Here is a 13,123-nt window from a genome sequence, read left to right on the forward strand (position 1 = left end):
CCGTGATCCACGGGCCGTCTGCTTCACACCACATGAGAGGAGGTGAGAAGGCCCGGATCAACAGGTTATTATTGCACTGCTCGTGGGCCAGGTGGAGCAGGAGTGTTTCCTCCTGTGAAGAGTTACAGTCTCAGATGTAGAGCTGTGCCACCTGCTGTAAGGATACCTACAGCTACAATGCAGCTTTACGGTGCTGGTCGCGACCTCAATCCTGTCTCCACCTCCGTGCAGATGCTACCGTGGCTACCTTCAAACAGGGCGACCATCTTCACAACCATCTCATGCAGCACCACCTCTACTTCAGCAGCCAACAAACAGGTGATTGGGTGCTGGGCTGCTCCATCACTTGCCTCTCGACTGATGCTGGAACACTGGGTTTCCTTCCTCTTTATTTTTGTCTCTCTTTCAGTCTTGGCAAAGGTTGCCATTGGCTTTAGATGCTTTTTGTCCTTCTACAAAGCTTTAAAAATATTTCTCCCCATATTCTTGCGCTTTCTTTTAATTACCTGCATCATTTTAAATTTTACCAACACACAATTTTCCACTCCCACCCATTAATCTGCTCCATGTGTCTGTTCAAATCTGCACTTGAAACTGTGAATAAATTTGCAAATGGTCCGATCCTGGAGAATTGAATGCTATTAACACATTACCATTGCAGTGAGATTTCCACCAGTTCATTTACAACTGGCTTACACCAGGACAGGATAAAAATAGTCTGTTAATGTTAGTTACAATGTCTTAAAACTAAACAATTAAAAACAGCGGGAAATTAGTTTAAAGTAGATAAATTAATTTGTTTAGAAAAATAAACCAGGTCAATTAATTACGTAAAAACTTTGATTAATTAAATAAATAAAACAAGGTTAGATAGGGATGGCATTGCAGGTGATGTGCCGTAACTGCTGAATGTGGGAGTTTGTAGAGAGCAGCGTGACCCACAGCAACCACATCTGTAGTAAGTGTCTGCAACTCGAGGAACTTCAGCTCAGAGTTGTTGAGCTGGAGTCTGAGGTGCAGACATTGCGATGTATTAGGGAGGGGGAGAGTTACCTTGACACTTTGATCCAGGAGGCAGTCACACCCTTTAGGTTAGGTAGTGGTTTAGATTTGGTTAGTGGTCAGGGATATGAGGATGTGACTGCGAGTCAGGCAGGTAAGGGGACCCCAGATGCAGTGGTTGGAAGAGCCTCAGCCTTTACCCTTGTCCAACAGTTCCAAGGTACTTGTTACCTGTGTGGATGAGAATAAAGACTGCAAGGAGGATGAGCAAAATAACCACAGCACCATGATACAGGAGATCATTCAAGTGGGGGAGTGAAAGGGAATGTGGTAGTGTTAGGGGATAGTCTAGTCAGGGGGATAGATACTGTTCTCGGGAGTCCAGAAGGCTGTGTTGCCTACCCGGTGCCAGAGTTAAGGACACCTCCTCACGGCTGGAGAACAAATTGGAGAAGGAGGGGGATGATCCAGTTGTCATGGTCCACGTAGGAACCAAACAGACAGGTAGAACTAGGAATGAGATTCTGCTGAGGGAGATTGAGTAGCTAAGGTCCAAATTAAAAAGCACAATCTCAAAGGTAATAATCTCTGGATTACCACCTGAGCCATGTGCAAATTGGCATTGGGTCAAACAGATTAGATGGTTAAATGCGTGGCTGAAAGAGTGGTGTGGGAAGCAGGGCTTTCAATTCATGGGGCACTGGCACAAAGTAGTGATTTGGGTAAAAACAAGCAGAGTGTGTCAGGAAGGGGCAGAGAGCTTAGCAAAGGTAATAGGGCATTAGTGACTAAGGTCACATCAGGGAAAAATAACAAAAAGCTCAAAGTAAAGGCACTATCTCAGTCTTAAATGAATAAAGGATGAGATAAAGGCAGGAATGAGAAGGGAACTTTGCTCAGATAATCAGGATGTAAAATCAGTATGGGCACAGCTAAAAAATAACAAGGGGCAGAAAACACTGGTGGGAGTACTTTATAGGCCCCCTAACAGTAGTTATAGCGTTGGACAGAGTATAACTCAGGAAATTAGAGGGGTGTGTAACAAGGAGAAAGCAATAATCATGGGGGACTTTAATCTTCACATAGACTGGGTAAACCAAATTGGCAAAAGTAGTTTGGAGGATGAGTTCATGGAATCCATTCGAAACAGCTTTCTGGAACAATATCTCAAAGAACCAAGCAGGGAACAGGCTATTTTAGATTTAGTATTGTGCAACGAGACAGGATTAATTAGTAATCTTGTAGTTAAGGATCCTCTGGGGCAGAGTGATCATAATATCATAGAATTTCATATTCATATTCTTAAGTGTAAACAAAGCCAATTACATTGGGATGTGGGGTGATTTGGCTAAGGTAGATTAGGAAATTATACTAAAAGATATAAGAGTAGATAAGCAATGGTGAACATTTAAAAAAATAATTCATAATTCTCAACAAATATACATTCCCTTAAGGAATAAAAACTCCATGGGGAAAGTGATCCAACCATGGATAACTAGAGAAGTTAAGGATAGTATTAGATTAAAAGAAGAGGCTTACAATGTTGCCAAGAAGAGTAGAACTCCTGACGATTGGGAAGGTTTTAGAAATCAGCAAATGAGCAAGAAATTGATAAAGAGAGAAAAAATTAAATATGAGAGTAAACTAGCAAGAAATATAAAAACAGATTGTAAGAGCTTTTACAAATATGTAAAAAGGAAGAGATTAGTGAAAGTAAATGTGGGTCCCTTAGAGTCTGAGACAGGAGAAATTATAACGGGGAATAAGGAAATGGCAGCGACTTAAACAAATATTTTGTATCTGTCTTCACATTAGAAGACACAAAAAAATATTGGAAATAGCGGGGAACCAAGGACCCACCAATTAATGAGAGTGGGGAACTTGAAGTAATTAAAATTAATAAATAAAAAGTGCTGGAGAAATTAATGGTACTAAAAGCCAACAAATCCCCTGGACTTGATGGTCTACATTGTAGGGTTTTAAACGAGGTGGCTGCACAGATAGTGGATGCATTGGTTTTGATCTTCCAGTATTCCCTAGATTCTAGAACAGTCCCCATGGATTGGAAGGTAGCAAATGTAACCCCGCTATTCAAGAAAGGAGGGAGAGAGAAAACAATGAATTACAGGCCAGTTAGCCTGACATCAGTAGTAGGGAAAATGCTAGAATCTATTGTTAAGGACATAGTAACAGGACACTTCGAAAATCATAATCTGATTAGGTAGAGTCAATACAGTTTTACAAAAGGGAAATCATGTTTGACAAATCTATTGCAATTTTTTGAAGGTGTAATTAAATAACCAAAGATAGATAAGGGGGAACCAATGGATGTAGTATATTTGGATTTTCAAAAGGCACTCGATAAGGTGCCACACAAAAGGTTGTTACGCAAGATTTGGGCTCATCGTATTGGGGGTAAAATATCAGAAGTCGTACAACACCAGGTTATAGTCCAACAGCTTTATTTAAAATCACAAGCTTTCGGAGCTTTACTCCTTCGTCAGGTAAGTCACCTGACGAAGGAGCAAAGCTCCGAAAGCTTGTGATTTTAAATAAAGCTGTTGGACTATAACCTGGTGTTGTACGACTCCTTACGTTTGTTCACCCCAGTCCATCACCGGCATCTCCACATCATGGGTAAAATATCAGCATGGATTGAGTATTGGTTAACGGAGAGAAAACAGAGAGTAGGAATAAATGGTTGGCAGGTTGCAACTAGTGGGGTGCCGCAAGGATCATTGTTTGAGCCTCAACTGAAGGGACCGAGTGTATTGTATCCAAGTTTGCTGACGATACAAAGCTAGGTGGGAAAGTAAGCTGTGAGGAGGACACAAAGAGGCTGCAAAGGGATATAGACAGGTAAAGTGAGTGAGCAAGAAGGTGGCAGATGGAGTATAATGTGGGAAAATGTGAAATTGTCCACTTTAGTAGGAAGAATATAAAAGCAGAATATTTTTTAAAAGCTGTGAAACTAAGAAATGTTGGTAGTCAGAGGAATTTGGGTGTCTCTGTACACAAATCACAAAAAGTTAATATGCAGACACAGCAAGCAATTAGGAAGGCAAATGGTACGTTAGCCTTTATTGCAAGGGGGTTGGAGTATAAGAGTAAGGAGGTCTTGCTGCAATTATATAGGGCTCTGGTGAGACTACACCTGGAGTACTGTGTAGAGTTTTGGCCTCCTTACCCAAGAAAGGATATCCTTGCCTTAGAGGGGGTGCAACATAGGATCACGAGATTGATTCCTGGATTGAGAGGGTTATCCTATGAGGAGAGATTGTGTAGGAGGGGCCTATATTATCTGGAGTCCAGAAGCATGATAGGTGATTTCATTGAAAAGTATAAAATTCTTAATGGGCTTGACAGGGTAGATGCTGAGAGGTTATTTCCCCTGGCTGGAGAGTCTCGAACTGGAGTGCATAGTCTCAGGATAAGGGGTCAGCCATCTAAGACTGAGCTGAGGAGGAATTTCTTCACTCAGAGGGTTGTGAATCTTTGGAACTCTCTACCCCAGAGGGCTGCGAATGCTGAGTCGTTGAGTATATTTAAGGCTGAGATGGATAGAGTTTTGGACTCTAGGGGAATCAATGGATATGGGGATAGTGCGGGAAAGTGGAGTTGAGGTTGAAGATCAGCCATGATCTTATTGAATGGCGGAGCCGGCTCGAAGGGCAGTATGGCCTACTCTTGCTCCTATTTCTTATGTTGTATGTTCTTAAAACCATTTCAGTACTTTGACAAATGGAAAAGCCATACAAATGTGGATGCACATTATGGCAGTTCTTAATTCAACTTGTCCTGATTTGATTCTTGCCCAAATCTGCCTTGAGACTTTCAATCTTGTTCTACTCTTTTTTAAGTTCTTCTATCTCCACCTGGATATTTCCGCGGGGGTTCTCTGTCAGGAGATCTGCAGGGTTTCCACTGATCTTCCACTGACATTACTGCAGGAACCAAACAGAAATTCAGAGCCCTATGTTTTTGTCTAATCCACACATACTTTCACTTGTCATCTACTAAACACTGACAATGTACAGGGCAAAGCTCCTCACTTATTATTTGGAAGTAGTTAATGGGACCAGCCTGTGCCAAACGGTCAACTCGTGCTCTTCATATCCATCAGCCTCAATGGAGCTTGACCTGCCCAGGAGTGCATATCAGGAATTAGTGTGCATGTGGCCCATGATTTTTGTCTATTCATTTTAATGGATGGAAAATCATGGGAAGCACACCCTAATTCCTAGAATGAACTCCCTGCAGATGATGCTCTGTGCCAGGAGAGTGACTTTCTAACATTACCCCGAGTGTCTGGCCGACTGCACCATATAATGCTCCAAGCAGTCTGTTTCAAAAAGATGTTCCATTGTCTCACATCTACAGTTGTAATGCCAAAAGTATTCTTCGCATAAACAACTTCTGATGACCATGAACTAGGCATGTGGTATCGAACAAACTAATAAAGTGTACTTTTATGAATTTATCCTCGCAGCGTGGAGCTTTGCCTGCTGCGAGTGCATATCAGCAATTAAATGAGGATTGTGCCCCAAACCCCAATATGAAGGTGAGTTCAAAAAGGTCAAATGTATCCAGTAAATGTTAGGTGGTAGAGTTTGTGCTTTGGGCGCAATCAGGAAATTGCGCTGGTTAGGTTACAGTTCAAGTTTCCACCAAAATTGATTTGCATAATCACAAACGTGAAATCTCCCATGAACCAGTGCAATCGGGCAGCGTAATAGAACACAATCGTTTCTTCTATTTCTTTCCATTAAAAAGTATTTCTTGATGTAATTAATGGTGGTAACTTGGTGCAGTTTTATTAATGCAGCTGAAAATGGGTTTAGCACCAAAAATAAGCATTTTTGATTTGGGTGTCCAGTCCTGCACCTGAGTAATCTGAATTAAAATCACTGAAAATTACTTAAAAAAATTATACTGAAACATTTAATAGTTTCATCGATGTACACTAGTTAGTTTCTTCGTAAATTAAATATTTTTTACATAAAAAAACTTTTAAAACATGCCTACTAGTGCCTGTGCACCTAAGAAAATGAGTGCAATTTGAAGAGCCTTCCCAAACCAGGGCAATCGGCAGAATCTCACTTTGCCTGCTGTGAGTACATATCGGCAATTATATACGAGTGTGTCCCAAAACTGTGTGGAGAGTTTTTAGATATGAGTTGAAAAAGGTCAAACATTTTTAATAAAATCTAGATCGCCAAACAAACAAGGGGAACGAGATGAGCTTTGGCCTTGGAGAGGAAGCCAGATCTGTTCAGAGGTTTCATACATCCAATTGCCAAGTGGTTTATTCCTGTATCCAATAATAAAAGGTGGGGGACACTGCACATAATCTCCCGTTATTCTACATCGGACTAAAGTGAAGTCCAACTATTGTCAGACCATGTCAATTGCAAAAATAGAGAGATTGGGGGAGGGTGGGCTTGTGAACTGGGGGAGGTAGAGTGCCTGTGTGATCTGAGGAGGGGGGTAGAGAGGTGGGGGCGTGGGGGAGGGCTTGTGAACTGGGGGAGGTAGAGTGCCTGTGTGATCTGAGGAGGGGGTAGAGAGATGGGGAGAGGGGGGCTTGTGAACTGGGGGATGTAGAGTGCCTGTGTGATCTGAGGAGGGGGTAGAGAGGTGGGGGGAGGGGGGGCTTGTGAACTGGGGGAGGTAGAGTGCCTGTGTGATCTGAGGAGGGGGTAGAGAGATGGGGAGAGGGGGGCTTGTGAACTGGGGGATGTAGAGTGCCTGTGTGATCTGAGAAGGGGGTAGAGAGGTGGGGGGAGGGGGGGCTTGTGAACTGGGGGAGGTAGAGTGCCTGTGTGATCTGAGGAGGGGGTAGAGAGGTGGGGGGAGGGGGGGCTTGTGAACTGGGGGAGGTAGAGTGCCTGTGTGATCTGAGGAGGGGGTAGATAGATGGGGAGAGGGGGGCTTGTGAACTGGGGGATGTAGAGTGCCTGTGTGATCTGAGAAGGAGGTAGAGAGGTGGGGGGAGGGGGGGCTTGTGAACTGGGGGAGGTAGAGTGCCTGTCTGATCTGAGGAGGGGGGTAGAGAGGTGGGAGTGTGGGGGAGGGCTTGTGAACTGGGGTAGGTAGAGTGCCTGTGTGATCTGAGGAAGGGGGTAGAGGTGGGGGGAGAGGGGGTCTTGTGAACTGGGGGAGGTAGAGTGCCTGTGTGATCTGAGGAAGGGGGTAGAGGTGGGGGGAGAGGGGGGTCTTGTGAACTGGGGGAGGTGGAGTGCCTGTGTGATCTGAGGAGGGGGTAGAGGTGGGGGGAGAGGGGGTCTTGTGAAGTGGGGGAGGTAGAGTGCCTGTGTGATCTGAGGAGGAGGTAGAGAGGTGGGGGGGTGGGGGGGGCTTGTGAACTGGGGGAGGTAGAGTGCCTGTGTGAACTGAGGAGGGGGTAGAGAGGTGGGGGGAGAGGGGGGCTTGTGAACTGGGGGAGGTGGAGTGCCTGTGTGATCTGAGGAGGGGGTAGAGGTGGGGGGAGAGGGGGTCTTGTGAACTGGGGGAGGTAGAGTGCCTGTGTGATCTGAGGAGGGGGTAGAGGCGGGGAGAGGGGTGTTTGTGAACTGGGGGAGGTAGAGTGCCTGTGTGATCTGAGGAGGGGGTGAAGAGCTGGGGGGGTGGGGGGGCTGGTGAACTGGGGGAGGAGCGTAGAGGGAGATAGTGCTTTGGTGAAAGGGGTAATAACAGTTGAGGTAGTTTTTGAGGAAATGATGGCCTGACTGGACTGTTGAATAGAGATCAAGTCAAATGCCATTTATTTTTTCTGTAATTTTTCATATTAAAAATCAATCATGACATTAAAAAGTATTGGAAAAAGAACAAAATGTTTCACTTATTGTGTAAAATTCAATTTTTTTCTGGGGAAGCATGCCTTGGACTCCTCAAGAAATAAATGTGTGTGTGAGGGGTGGGGGCAGTATTTGGAAGAATTGTGAGCAATTTTAATTAACTTCCCATACCATTTTAATTAGCACCTAGAAGTTCTGAATTCCTTCGTTCTGATGCGAGATCCCACTAGACTGGCCATGTTGGGACCCTGGAGGCCAGTACGTCGAGTGAGTTGAGGCATAAACCGGTCTCCAGATGATTGAAATGGAGATTGGTGGAGACCAGATGAAGATGATGTCTTAGGCCCCTGAAAAAATGGAAGATTTTAAATTTATCTTTTGCTGATCGGCCCCCTTACATAGGAAGCTGAGGAAGACTTGATGCTTAAGAGCAAAATCTATCCTAGAGTTTCAACAGGCGATTGAACTACAGGGTGCAGCACAGTTGAAGTCCATTTATTGATCAAGAATGGCCAAATTTCCCTTCTTAACGCAGAGTCACTGAGCCTACTTATTACTGCCTTGGTTCAGGTTACCTAGCTAATGACAGATAGGCAGTCAAACTAAGGCATTTTGTATGACTCACCCACTCACTGCTGTCATTAAGTGATTGTAAACAATTTTACAACACCAAGTTATAGTCCAACAATTTTATTTGAAATTCACAAGCTTTCGGAGGCTTCCTCCTTCCTCAGGTGAATGTTGTGGAAATGAAATCCTCGAACCCTTCGCATTTATAAATCACAGAACAATACCTGGTGATTACAGATAGTCTTTCCAACTGCCCGTTGCCAAGGCAATCACAGTATGCAGACAGAGAGGTGTTACCTACAAGGCCACCGAATATACAAACAACCAAAAAAAAACAGAGAGGCAGAAACATAGAAACATCCGGAAGGAAGAGAAAGACAGCAAATGACCCGTTATATTAAAAACAGATAACATTTGTTCGCTGGTGGGGTTACGTGTAGCGTGACATGAACCCAAGATCCCGGTTGAGGCCGTCCTCATGGGTGCGGAACTTGGCTATCAACGTCTGCTCGACGATTTTGCGTTGTCGTGTGTCTCGAAGGCCGCCTTGGAGTATGCTTACCCAAAGGTCGGTGGCTGAATGTCCTTGACTGCTGAAGTGTTCCCCGACTGGGAGGGAACCCTCCTGTCTGGCGATTGTTGCGCGGTGTCCGTTCATCCGTTGTCGCAGTGTCTGCATGGTCTGCACACTGTGATTGCCTTGGCAACGGGCAGTTGGAAAGACTATCTGTAATCACCAGGTATTGTTCTGTGATTTATAAATGCGAAGGGTTCGAGGTTTTCATTTCCACAACATTCACCAGAGGAAGGAGGAAGCCTCCGAAAGCTTGTGAATTTCAAGTAAAATTGTTGGACTATAACTTGGTGTTGTAAAATTGTTTACAATTGTCAACCCCAGTCCATCACCGGCATCTCCACATCATCGTCATTAAGCGAGGCATGAGACAATCTGTTTCATGTACGTGGTATTCAGATCTACTTATATAGAGATTTGTAAATTCATGTTATTGATGAGCTGGAATGACAATTCAACATTCAGATCAGATTAAACTCCTATTCATTCATACAATAGTCCTATATTTGCAATCTTTCTGAATCTGCAGTAAATGTGCTTCAGAAAGCCTAACGTAGATGTGAAAGAATTATTGAGGGTCTTTTAAACTCCAATTGGAGTGGGCTAGGGAATCAGACTTTATTGATGAATAAATTGAATTTGAAGACTGGTCAAAGGTACAAAAACAATCAGAAGGCAGAAAATAAATTCAGGCAAAGAAAACAAATAGAAAAAGTCTCAATGAACGCAATTAAATAATATCATGTGAATTTTAGAAGCAATCGGAATAAAATGCTGGAATTGGAAGCATGTGTAATAGAAGAAAATGATGTTGTCATAGGGATTATAGAAACATGGCACAATCCACAGGATGAGAGTGAGTTTAATATGGTGGGATATAGGGTGTTTAGGAAAGATAAAGATGAGACAGGAGGAGAGGGAGGTTTCTATGTTCTGCATAATTTGAACCTGAGGAGTCTGAAATATCAGCTTCGATTTTAATTGGGGACGGGAAGGATGTGGGGGACCCCGGTAACAGGTGACAAACTCTTTAAGGCCGGAGACATGGAGACCCTGCCGATCTTAACGGCCGTGCCTCATTTAAATAAATCCTGCCTGACAACCGGCCAGATTGTCTGCATGGCCGGCACAGGGGACTGTGCATCTGCCGACAGCAGGCCGCTCCTGGGGACCCGTGTGAAAGGTCCCCGGGGGTCAGTGGGGGGGTGGGGAGGGGGAAGACTGTCGGCAAGGATCGGGAGGGGGGAAAGGCTGTTGGCAGGGATCGGGAGGGTGGAAGGCTCCGGCCTCGATCTTGGCGGGGGTAAAATCTGTCAAAGTTCGGGAGGGGTGAAGCGCAGTGCAAGGTTGGCCCAAGGATTCCTTGTGAGGCCCATGAGAAAACCTAAAATAAAACTTTACAGGGCCTTTTGTGGCCCAGAATCTGGCTCCCAACACGTTTGCCTGATGGGGGAGCCGTCACTGTTCCCCACTCAGGCCTCAGGTTAAAATTGCAAATTGGGTCCGAATGACATCATCGGATCTGATCTGCATATTTAAAGTAGGACCCCACTTCCTTCCTGCAGGTGTCTTGCTCAAAAGAACAGGTTAATATCAGGACGTAGCAGGAAGGCAGCAGGACCAGGGAGGTAAGTAACTCGCATTATTTAAACTCCACACCCCTCACCTCACCCCTTTCTCCGTCAGGTGGGGGCAGTTAAAATCAGGGACCTCATCTCAGGTGAAAGCAAAAAAAAACATGAAGCAGTCTGGCTGCAGCTAAAAAAGAATCCAGAAGACATGATTCTACAGAATTGGAAGCAACAAACCAACGATATACATATATAAAATCCTTCAGTTGGCAACACATTCCCCAGTCTGTACAAATCAGAGGTTCACTCTTTAACAGTAACAGTAATGGTTACCGTGTTCTTGTTAATTCTTCCACAGGATGTCTTAAAGAATAAGTGGCCTGAATTTCCTTGGAGATTCTTCCAGACTCCATCTTACGAGGCAAAAGTCATCTTCAGCCAGAAGTGCCGAGTCGATGATCCATCTCGGCCTCCTCCTGACATCTTCACCATCACAGAAGCCAGTCTTCAGCCAATTTGATTCACTCCATGTGATATCAAGAAATGGCTGAATGCACTGGATAAAACAAAGGCTATGGGCCCCGACAACCTCCCGGCTGTAGTGCTAAAGACTTGTCCTCCAGAACTAGCCGCGTCTTTAGCCAAGCTGTTCCAGTGCAGCTACAACACTGGCATCTACCCGACAATGTGGAAAATTGCCAAGGTATGTCCTGTCCACAAAAAACAGGACAAATCCAATCCGGCCAATTACCACCCCATAAGTCCACTCTCAATCATCAGCAAAGTGATAGAAGTTGTCATCGACAGTGCTATCAAGCGGCACTTACTCACCGATCACCTGTTCACGGATGCTCATTTTGGGTTCTGCCAGGACCACTCAGCACCAGACCTCATTTACAGCCTTTGTCCAAACACGGACAAAAGAGCTGAATTCCAGGGTGAGGTGAGAGTGACTGCCCTTGACATCAAGGCACCATTTGACCGAGTGTGGCACCAAGGAGCCCTAGTAAAATTGAAGTCAATGGGAATCAGGGGGAAAACTCTCCAGTGGCTGGAGTCATACCTAGCACAAAGGAAGATGGTAGTGGTTGTTGGAGGTCAATCATCTCAGCCCCAGGTCATTGCTGGCGGAGTTCCTCAGGGCAGTGTCCTAGGCCCAACCATCTTCAGCTGTTTCATCAATGACCTTCCCTCCATCATAAGGTTAGAAGTGGGGATGTTTGCTGATGATTGCACAGTGTTCAGTTCCATTCGCAACCCCTCAGATAATGAAGCAGTCGGTGCCCGCGTGCAGCAAGACCTGGACAACGTTCAGGTTTGGGCTGATAACTGGCAAGTAGCATTCGCGCCCGACAAGTGCCAGGCAATGACCATCTCAAACAAGAGACACTCTAACCACCTATCAACGGCATTACCATTGCTGAATGCTCCACCATCAACATCCTGGGGATCACCATTGACGAGAAACTTAACCGGACCAGCCACATAAATACTGTGGCTACAAAAGCAGGTCAGATGCTGGGTCATCTGTGGCGAGTGACTCACCTCCTGACTCCACAAAGCCTTTCCACCATCTACAAGGCACAAGTCAGGAGTGTGATGGAATACTCTCAACTTGCCTGGATGAGTGCAGCTCCAACAACACTCAAGAAGCTCGATACCATCCAGGACAAAGCAGCCCGCTTGATTGGCACCCCATCCACCACCCGAAACATTCACTCCCTTCACCACCGGCGCACTGTGGCTACAGTGTGTACCATCCACAGGATGCACTGTAGCAACCTGCCAAGGCTTCGTTGACAGCACCTCCCAAACCCACGACCTCTACCACCTAGCAAGACAAGGGCAGCAGTCATATGGGAACAACACCACCTGCACGTTCCCCTCCAAGTCACACACCATCCTGACTTGGAAATATATCGCCGTTCCTTCGTCACCGCTGGGTCAAAATCCTCGAACTACCTACCTAAAAGCACTGTGGGAGAACCTTCACCACACGGACTGCAGCGGTTCAAGAAGGTGACTCACCACCACCTTCTCGAGGGCAATTGGGGATGGGCAATAAATGCCGGCCTTGCCAGCGACGCCCACATCCCGTGAACGAATAAAAAAAAAAAAAAAAATTCTCAAGGGCAATTAGAGATGGGCAATAAATGCTGGCCTTGCCAGCGATGCCCACAACCAATGAACGAAAAAAAATGGAAGCAGCCGCAGGGACAGAGAATTCATACTCCAGGAGTTCCTCTTAAACCATCTCAGTCGCGACCTGACGTAAGACTGACGCTGATACGCTGAATGAGCTGAGTATCAAGCACCAAATTGCGAATCCTGTTGTTCTTCCTTTGACCAGTGGTGGCGCTGTAACCATTTCTGGTACATTTGTTATTCTTCCTTTGACCAGTGGTGGCGCTGTAACCATTTTTGTCCATGTTATTCTTCTTTTATCCAGTGGTGGCGCTGTAACCATCTCGACCTGATACAATAAACAACTAAAAGATGTCTCGTTGCAGATTTGAATTGTTAATTCCTGGTCGGAAATTTGGCGTGGTGGATCACACGCTCTTTATTTCTGCCTTTCATTGCAATTTTAAAATAAAATTGCTGGACTA

Source organism: Heptranchias perlo, chromosome 7 (assembly GCF_035084215.1).
Source record: "Heptranchias perlo isolate sHepPer1 chromosome 7, sHepPer1.hap1, whole genome shotgun sequence".
NCBI lineage: Eukaryota > Metazoa > Chordata > Chondrichthyes > Hexanchiformes > Hexanchidae > Heptranchias > Heptranchias perlo.